The following is a 9,939-nucleotide window of genomic DNA, read 5'->3' as shown; positions in this document are numbered from 1 at the left end:
AACCAAACATCCAAATAAATTTATAGTAGAGGAAATATTATTCTTTTGTGTAACTGAAGACTACTGACATGCACAGGAAGTTTGATGCCTCCTGAATTTCACAAATAAAGTCTATGGGAAGAACAAGCAAACTCATGATAACCTTTTTTTCTTTTTCTTTTCTTTTTCTCTCTTTTTTTTTTTTTTTTTCCAATACAACTTTTAAAACAAGAGATGATTTTTGTCTCCTGTAAGAAAGTCACTCAAAAATAAGGAGTGATTTTTGCTATTTTAATCATAGATGAGGAATTATGCACACTGTCTCAAAACAAAAACAAAAACAAAAACAAAAACATTCCTTTGTCATAGGAAGAGTTAACAATCCGTTACAGAAAAATGACTTCAGCCTTCTAGGCTATGAGAGTGTTGTGGAATTTGAATTACATATCTAAAATATTGCAGGTGTTTTCTCTAAGCAATTTTCCTTTGAGAAGACAATGTCTTGCATTGAAAAAAAGTTCATGAAATATTACAACCTAAGATACTGAATGCTTTTTAATCATTCATTTCATTATATTTAAAAGAGCCCCTTGAAACCACTGAAAGAGTTATTTCATGTAACTGGATCCCCTTACCTTCTACATGTGAGAAAAGTTATAGAAAGTCTAAGGTTTCAAGGAAAAAATCATAACAGTGTATACAGATCAACGGTCCAGCATTTTGGCTAAAAATCTGAAAATATTGTTTTTGACATTCTAATGAGGTAAACTTGCAAGTTTCAGCAGGTATGATATCTGTTTTCACAGTCTACAGCCAGAAGGAACCGTTATCTGCTGTAGTCTTACCTCCTGTATAATACAAACTATTAGGTTTAAGCCAGATCTGTTACTGTATTACATTCAAAATTAAGATTTTAAGTTAGATGAATGAAGTTCAATGCCCAGAAGAGTAAGAGATTCTTTAGTCGCAGGCACAAAACAGGACACATAAGGTTGTGACACCTGTTCCCCAGGTCACAGTGAGAGCAGAAGGCTCCGTAGGAGATATGATCTCAGAAGGCGAACCACACTTCACACTACAGAAGAAGGAAAAGTCCTCTAAAAGACCCTCTGCACATCGATAAAGCATGAAGTCATTCTGTGTGAGGTGCCCTGTTCAGATGTGGTTGAATTCTGGTACTTCAGATGAAAAGTGCATGTTGCTAATTGTTCCTGAGGCAGAAAAATGCCTTACTGATTCTTACTGGTGAATAACTAATGGCCCCATGCATGAGATCTATAATATCTTTAGGTCCATGAAAGGTGGAGATAAACATCACAGTTTGCTAGAAGCAAACTTAGTAAAACCAAAGGGAGATGCACACCTATTCAGTCTACATTTTTAGAATGAATCTTGATTGAGATTCTGACATGTGTCCTAAACTCCCTAAGCATTGTTAAATACTGTCAGTTTGCAACAACAATAGAAATTATATCAGTGTCAGAACCCCAATTTTATTTGTGATAGCATAGCACCAGTAACTCAAAACTAGTATGAAAAATAAATGTTGAGTCAGAATTGCCAGCCTATTTCCTTAAGACAGCACAACCGCTGATCCTTTGCCTTTAAGAATGGCTTAATCTCAAACATGCTAATTCAGATAATAACTCCTGTGAAAACTCTAATTCCAGATAGAAACTAATAAAAGATGGATACTAGCATCAGTTAATGGCAAAGTAGAGATGTGATATTTATATAAGTCTGCTAATGTAAGAAAGTAAAATATGGTAAGCAAGATTGATTTTGTCTAACTCCTGCTTTTGAAAGAGATCTCTGATTGTTTCTGGCTGGTGCTGTCAGACCAACACACAATAGAAAAGTATACTACCAGACATAAAGCCTCTGCCAATTAGATTTAATATGGGATCATAAAATATTTTCTTGCATATTGATAGCAACAGTAAAGTAGCATTGGTGTGAAACTGATAAAAACAAGATCTTGAGTAGGTTATTGTGTTTTCATAAGTGACTGCAAATAGCACTCATGAATGGAAATGTGCAGCTGCTGTGTAGAAAAGCCATTAATTATTGCAATATTTTGAGGAAAAAGGAAAGGATAACATAATAAAAGGTCCTGACTCTAGCTGAGGCTGTGCATGAACTGATGGATGTAAAAGTCTCTACATCAGAGATTTGTGGCAGTCAAAGGATTGGGCCTTGTAAAATGTGAGCATTTACATGTGTCATGTACGCCTGAGTACATGTAAGAGAGGATTTTGATCGTCAGGTCTCTTTTGTCGCTGTCAGGATGTGCCATTCACTACCTCTTAAGTATCATAGAACATTGCTGGTACCTAAAACAGAATGATGGGCCTGAACTCTTGCATTTTGGCTGTGTGATGTAAAGTTAAAAGATGTAGTATAACAGACTTGATTTAGACGAGCAAACCGAAGCAAATATGATATTTACTTACTGTAGGCGCTTTCAGTACCTGAGGTTAAAGAGCCGTCTCTTTCTCTGGTATAATTCCACTGGTTCAAGGGAATCGTGGAAGGATAAATTTGATGCAATACGTTCACCTGGTCACCTAGCAAACAGCAGATACGTTCCCTTTGTGTGGAAGTCTGCATACAATCAGTTTGCCATCTAGTGGCAAATATTTTGAACACAGTACTTTATATGCTATTTTAAATACCAGGGTGTGTTAAATCATCTGAGGTGTATGAAAACATGTATTATTAGGTGCAAATTATTTTAAAGCCTTAAAGAGTAACTGCATGTGTTTACCCAGCACTGTACACTCAGATAGGAAAAATTTCTGACTCAAGCTGGCTATCTAATGAAAAAACACTTAAAATTGCAGTAACACTTTCTGTGCAGTGTGGCTAGATATGTATCACCTATGCATAGAAGAAGATGAAACAAAATACTGACAATCAGACACCTCTTAATTCACACATCTCCCCCTCCTTTCCATCCCTCTGGGAATACCAGAAATGTACTATTGTTGAAAATTTTTACATAGCAGAACTCAAGCCCTACCTGAATAGTCTCAGTAACTGGAACAGCAGCTGTCAATGTGGGAAAAGCAAAGACATAGCCAAGTCAGATTGTTTGTATTAAGGTTATGAGTTACTAATAGAAAGAATAGTTACCACTAGCAGCCGCATTCCATACCTCCTAACCCAAAGCAGCTACTAGAATCTGATCAGGAAATGCAAAAAAGATGTATTTTTAGTGGTGGATGGCCTGGTAGCACTTACGCACTTATGTAAGTGGCTTTATTTTCCCTACTTCTAGTGCTAACTGGGCTATTCATAAGCATAACTGGACATTTATCTGCTTGTAGTACTTAAATGGCCTTTGTTACTATACTATTCATTGCTTTACTATTATTACCATATGCATCATGTCAGCAAATGTACCTGTCTTGGAAAAATGCTGTTACCTTATTCTACAGATAAATGTCTCACTGATTCAACTACCAAGTGGAAAGGCTTCTGCCCTTCCTCCTGCTCAAGTGATTCCATAGATTTCATAGTAAGTGTAAAAACCATTCAAACCAGTGTCAGAATATAATGTCCCCAAAACCTAATTTAAAAAGAATAAAAAGGTATGAGTCCTGCATATCTAAATTCTACTGGGAGCCAATTCCATAGCCATGGAGATGAAATACCTGAGGGCCAACTGACATCTGCCAGTCTAGAACATATGCCAAAGAGCAGCTAACCACAGTGAGTGACAGGAAACTAGGGGTGCCAAAAGGTCAGAGAACAGCACAGGTCCTCCAATTTTAGCATATCCAGAATTGGCAGGGCAAACCCTGGAACACTAAAAACTTGAGCAATCTGATGCGAAAAATTGGATTTAAAGAAGATTTAGGCTGCTGAAATTCATATTAGGATGTCATTAGCTATTATCCGGCAGAAAACCATTTAATAATGAATTCTATTAAACTGGAGCTGTGCTCAAGAGCTGTTGAAATATATTTTGGAGATGTCATAAATACAATTCCTTGTTGTTTTCTGACAAATATCAGCTGGATCTAATGTCAGAGGAGCAGTAAAATTGAGTAAAAATTGTTTAGATGAGAGAATTTATCAGGTTTCTGAGCTTAATGGTATGTCTGCTTACACTGCAGTAGTCAAAAATATAAATATATATAGATGTTTCATTGAGTTACTAAATACATCTGTATTCAACCTCCTATTCAGTGATCACAGACAAATGCTTGATGCATCAAAAATGTACTTTTAGTCCCAGTTGTCAACCTAGCTAGGGTAAAGTGACTTGCATTCTGTTATGGGCCATGAATCATGGTTACAAGAGTTAATTAAAGTTTTAATGGCAGGGTCAGCAAGGTCAAGTGAATGAGTTTGTATATATGTAATTAGGGCAGAACAGAAGATAATGGAGTTCATCAGGTGTAACTAAGAGCAGAAACCATCTGTTGTATTAGAGTGCTTGACTTTAAGATTCCAAATTGCTTTTGGAGTAAGAAGTTGGAAAAATACCTTTTTACTTGTCAATGATGGAAAGTTTTCTGTAGAAATGACAGGTCTGAAAATCAGCAATGCCCCGGCACCATCTTCACAATAAATTCAAAGCCTGCTGAACTCAAGAATGTGAATAAACAGGATTGTTTCAACAACATGCATTTTTATTTTCTGGGTAAAAGCAGTGCACCCATAAATGCAGAAAAATAAATATGAATGAGAAACTTTTGTAGATGGATATCTGTATGTGGTTTATTATTCATCAATTCAGTTTTAGAATTTTCCCACACTAAAGCAATGAGTTCAAACTAAAGTTTTCAAATACCAATAATCATTAATTTGTGGCACTTTTCAATCTAATAAGAAAAGATGCACTTTTTCCAGACTCCTGTACAGAGACGTCTCTGGCTCACAGGCTTTTTTTTTTTTTTTTTTTTTTTTAAACAATTACTTTCTTCATATACTGATAATCAAATCAGAAAAAGTGTACTACATGAACAGGACAAAATACATGCACAATGATTTACTACGTAAACTTAAGAACAATGTGAAATAACAGAGTTAGGTTAATTTAAATTCCCTCTTAGGAGAGCAAAGGGAAACTGGTGAGCATTGAACTGTCTCAGTGCTCTTAACCAGTAGTCCTTCCCCAGCTGTATATTAGCACGTTTAGGGTGGCTATTGTCACTGTATTTATTTCTATTATCTTGCCAGTACTTGAACCAGCCCTTCAGTCAGAAGATAAACTTCTGTAAATGACAAATCCCAGTCAGTTCTGGTATCTCTCCTCAGAGCACCAGAAAGAGATGGTTAATTAGTGCAATGCATTACTCTGCTGGGAACACCGCCTTACAGTGAACAAAAATGAGACCATTAGGTCATTTCTCATAGACTTCATAGTTACATCTACCCCAGTAAATCAAAGCAGGACCAGGAACTTTCTTGGGCACAGAAATGGGATTGCACGTAGAATCAAATGGTGGCTGGAAAGGTTCCTGCCCATGCCAGCTAGCACACCCAAGTACAAAATGGAGTCCCATAAAATGTTCAACCATTCCAAAATCACCCACTGAGTCCTGTCAGATAGGTTTTGGCTTTTCCAAATGGTGGAGAAACAGGTTTGTTTGCTGTAAGGCTATGTGATAATGGCTCATCTGCATACTCATAGAGGAGCACAGTGAGACAGTATCAGAAGTGGAGCCCACATAACCATGCTGGGCTACTACCAGGCCCATCTCATGCCCAGAGGAGCACAAGGACACAACGGCAGGCAGGAAGCCAAGCTGACACCACAGGAGCAAACATCTTGTCTAGATGCCTCCCAGGGCTGTCCCAGGAGACCCTCAGCCCCATTGTCTAGGTGTGAGGCCCATCACAACCCATCTGGAGCAGCTCTCCAGATCTCCTTTTAGAAGGTTGCTGCCTAGGGTGTAGGACACATTATGGGGAAGAGCATTTGGGCGTTGTGCAGGATTTAGTACAGGATGATCAGGGGAGGAACTAAAAGCTTGAAAAGGAGGGATTTAGGTGATCTGGGGAGGAACAAATGTTAGGAAGTAGAGGGGTAAGGGGATAAAAAAGGGCAGTCAAATGGATGTTTTTCCAGTCAGCATGCAGACAAGTCATGGCCTGCTCCTCATCAGCATGGTCTGACCCATTTTCTTCTTAAATTCCTTTAGAACTCTCTTGGGTGAGGTACTGTCTACACAATGTCATGTGCACGTCTGTGGTGCCAGCAGCTGGAGGCAGACCATGGGTCAGAAGGTCCTCGTGTCCATGCTGCCAACAATGAGAGGGAGTGCAGGTGTGCAAGGAAGCCTCAACTCTCTCAGGCCATTTGATCCAGCATGATAAATGTTCCTCTAACAGCAACAACAAGTTTACAATCCTCTCCTCCATTTTCCATGGGCCGAAGTCCTAAAGAGATTTTTCAGAGCTTCACTATACTCATCAGAAATTCCCACTAACACTAGTGGAGATGCCAGAATATCTTCCAAAGTTGGGCTTGTGGCAATAAACACATTAAGCTTCTCTGCAAAAAGAGATATAGAAAATATAGATTTTTTTTTAATTATTATTATTATTGTATTTAATACAGACAATTACACTTGGTTCTTAGGCATATAGTAGGACCAGGGTAGAAAGTTTACTTTGCTACAATCATATGATAACGTCTCTCTAGATAAATAAAAGACTTCATTTTCAGTTCTATTACTCCCACACCACTTACAAACAATAAAATTAATTTCTAGTTTGAATAAATAAAGCCTATTAAATTGGTTCCTTTGCCAACACTTTAAAGTTCTATATTGAACTTGTTTTCAAAACCATCAGTGTCAGTTGACAAAACAAAAAATGTCATTCACTGTTTTTGAAATTAAGACAGCTCCATAGATACAAGTAGCTCATTAGGGTTAAGTACCTCAAAAGGAATTTAATTCATTTACTGTTTGCAAATCAGAAAGAATTATACCAATTTTTGAGTTAAACAATTTGATTTAGTACAATGAACATTTTAGAGTTTGTGACCTTTTATGCTGAAATGCAAGAAGACAACTTTTCAGGAGCTAAAAGTTCATTTATATGCTGTTATCAGGAAGGAGGGCATTGTTAAAGGCAATCTGACAAACTTTGAAACTAGTAATAGACTGGTCCATCTGAAGTACCTTCCTACATCCACTGAATTCTCAGATCTCTCAAAATTTATCCCTCAAAGATCCCTCAAAATTTATCCATCTGCAGCCAAGGTGAAAGAAGGAAAGAACCTAATTGTTTGGATCCTCAAAGAGGTAGAGCCTAGAACTCACAGAATTCTCTCTGCCTCCAAGCTTGGAAACCAAGCTGTCATATTAAGGCTGTATAGTACATATATGATCAACATTGACCTATGCATGGGTTGTGTCTTTCTCAAGATACAATAAAGTTATATTTACAACAATTGTAATACAATGTAAGTCAATAAATGTACGTGCTTTTTTGTTTTTAAAATATGTATTTTCATCAAATTGTCTTCACTTCATAGTCTTTATAGTCTTGCAGTCACTATAGTAAAAGAATAAAGATAGTGGCCACATTATTTCCAAAGCTCTTCCTCCTACACAATTTAAGAAAAGTTCCTCCCATCAGCAGATGGAGACAGAGTACACATGTTTTGATGTCATCTCACCACAGAATGTAGAGAGCATCCATTTGGTTGATCTCTGTATTTTCTTTAGGATTGCTGGTTAATCAACATACTTTGGATTTCAGTAATTTCCCCAATTCTAATTTTTTTCATTGTTTCAAATTACCTAAGAATTGCGTTTCTGGATCTGGCTATGTATCTTAAGGCGCAGTGTGTTTTAGAGCCCACAATCGGTGTAATAGCAACATAAATCACCTGCTAACTTCCATGAGAGATATTTGTGCAATATTTCTGTATGATATATTTATTCAAATTTTTGTTAATTATTTTTTTTGCAATTATATTTGCATTATAAATTGTGGATTTCCATGGGAACTTTTTTTTTTTTTTAAATGTAAATAACGAGCTTAGACAGCAAACTAAGCACTAAGCGTTTATAAATTTTCTCACAGTTCATTATTACAAAATATATTTTATTTTGCCCCAGGTAACAAATAGAAAGTAGGTAGTGCCTGGGTAATATGAAGTGCCATTATCAGTTACTTGAAAGAGATACTGCCTTATAGAAATATACTTCATTTCACTTTCAAAAGCTCTCTCAAAAGCCCTGTTCTGCAATTGTCTGCAGTTATGCTTTGATCACTATTCATTAAGCCAAGTCCATATTCATATGAAGGAAGTACATGGGTACAACCAAATACCAAATAACAGTGTTTATTAACAATTCTCAAACATGTGAGGATAAGCTACTGAAGTAACTGTTTCCTGGGTGTTTCCATAACACGAAACAGCACAAACTCCAGGGGTTAAAAATTAATGTCGTACTATTTTTCCTCATATCATGAATAACAATCTGCAATGCAATGCTTCAGAAAACAGTCTGTAATTAAAAATAATAATAATAAAAAAATAGGGCTAGTTGAAACCAAAATAGATCATTTAGTTTAACCTGTGTTAAAACTTGTCTTCTGTCTCCCCATGCTGAATAGGAATTGTCATATTTCCTATAGCTGACCTAGTAAAAAAGAAGATAAGAAAAAAAAATACCAAAATGATTATTCCATTATCTCAACATTTTGCTAACAGCAACACAATATCTCCTCCATTGCCATTCATTATTGACTTTCCAGTCAGTATTTTGGATCACACAGTTTCTGCCATTCCCAGTTATGATTTGCTGCTGTTTGTTGTTACCACAATTCAGTTGTTTCCATGCTTGGAAGCAAGGTTGCAACAGAAATCCTATCCTCTCAGAGTATTTAAAATGTTCAGCTTCACAATAGGAACAGGAAGAAGCACTCAATCTCCTCAGTAAATCCATGTCTATAGCTTCCATTACATTTCAGTCAAACTCAGTGACTTTAGTTCTATCCTCAAACTTTGTCTGATTAAATTGACTCTTTGTGAACATGTCAGAGAAATATTATATTTAATAACAGTATTAGATTAATGCAATCCATTATTTTTTCAATTAGATTGCTACTCATGGTTACTGCAAATCTTTATGCAAATTTTATGTCACAAATGTTTTCATTTGATCTTTTAGGATAGACATGATACTCTTTGAATGGAACCTTTTGTTCATTTTCAAACATTTTTTAATTAATAAAAATTGCTAACATATCTCTTCATTAATTTGCTACTTGTGACTATTGCAACAACTTAAGCAAATTAATTTTGTTGTTATTGTTGTTTCATTCTATTCCTTTGACATCACTTCAGCTATCAAAATACTATTTAACTGATGCACAGACTTTTGTGCTAGCATTTTGCACAGGAAGAAATTTCACAGGATACTACCTGTAATTTCCCTGACAGTGTTCACAATCTGGAACTATCCAATTCATGAGCAGAAGCTCTTGTTTGCTGACTACAGATGACATCCTAAAGCAGATAGTATTAATTTTGTACAATTAAAAAGACATAAAAAAATGAAACTTGCTCAGATTATGTTGGTGATAACAAAGTAAATAAATAAATAAATCATTCTTCATTCAGTTTCAGAAATACTCCCTTATATTAGCTCTTTTTCTATGTAATGCAGCATAGTGAATCATAACATGTCTGTAAAAAGTCAAATCCAAATCCATTAAGGAACTGCTCAGTAGAAGGTGGATCTGATTTAGAGCATGCTAAATTTCATTCTACTGAAGGAAAAAATAATGATTCAGGAAAAGGAGAAGAGTCATAACATAAGTCTGTCGTTTCTTAATCTAATTATACCTAATTTAATGTGAATTATACATGATGTAATAAATATAGAATAAAAATGCTAACAGGAACAATGTGAAGAATGTACTGTTCTACATGTACAGTCAACAGAATTAATGTTAGAAATTGTAAAACTAATTACATGTAGG

Source organism: Aythya marila (genome assembly GCF_965140915.1).
Source record: "Aythya marila genome assembly, chromosome: 3".
Taxonomy (NCBI): domain Eukaryota; kingdom Metazoa; phylum Chordata; class Aves; order Anseriformes; family Anatidae; genus Aythya; species Aythya marila.
Note: the sequence above shows the minus strand (reverse complement) of the source record.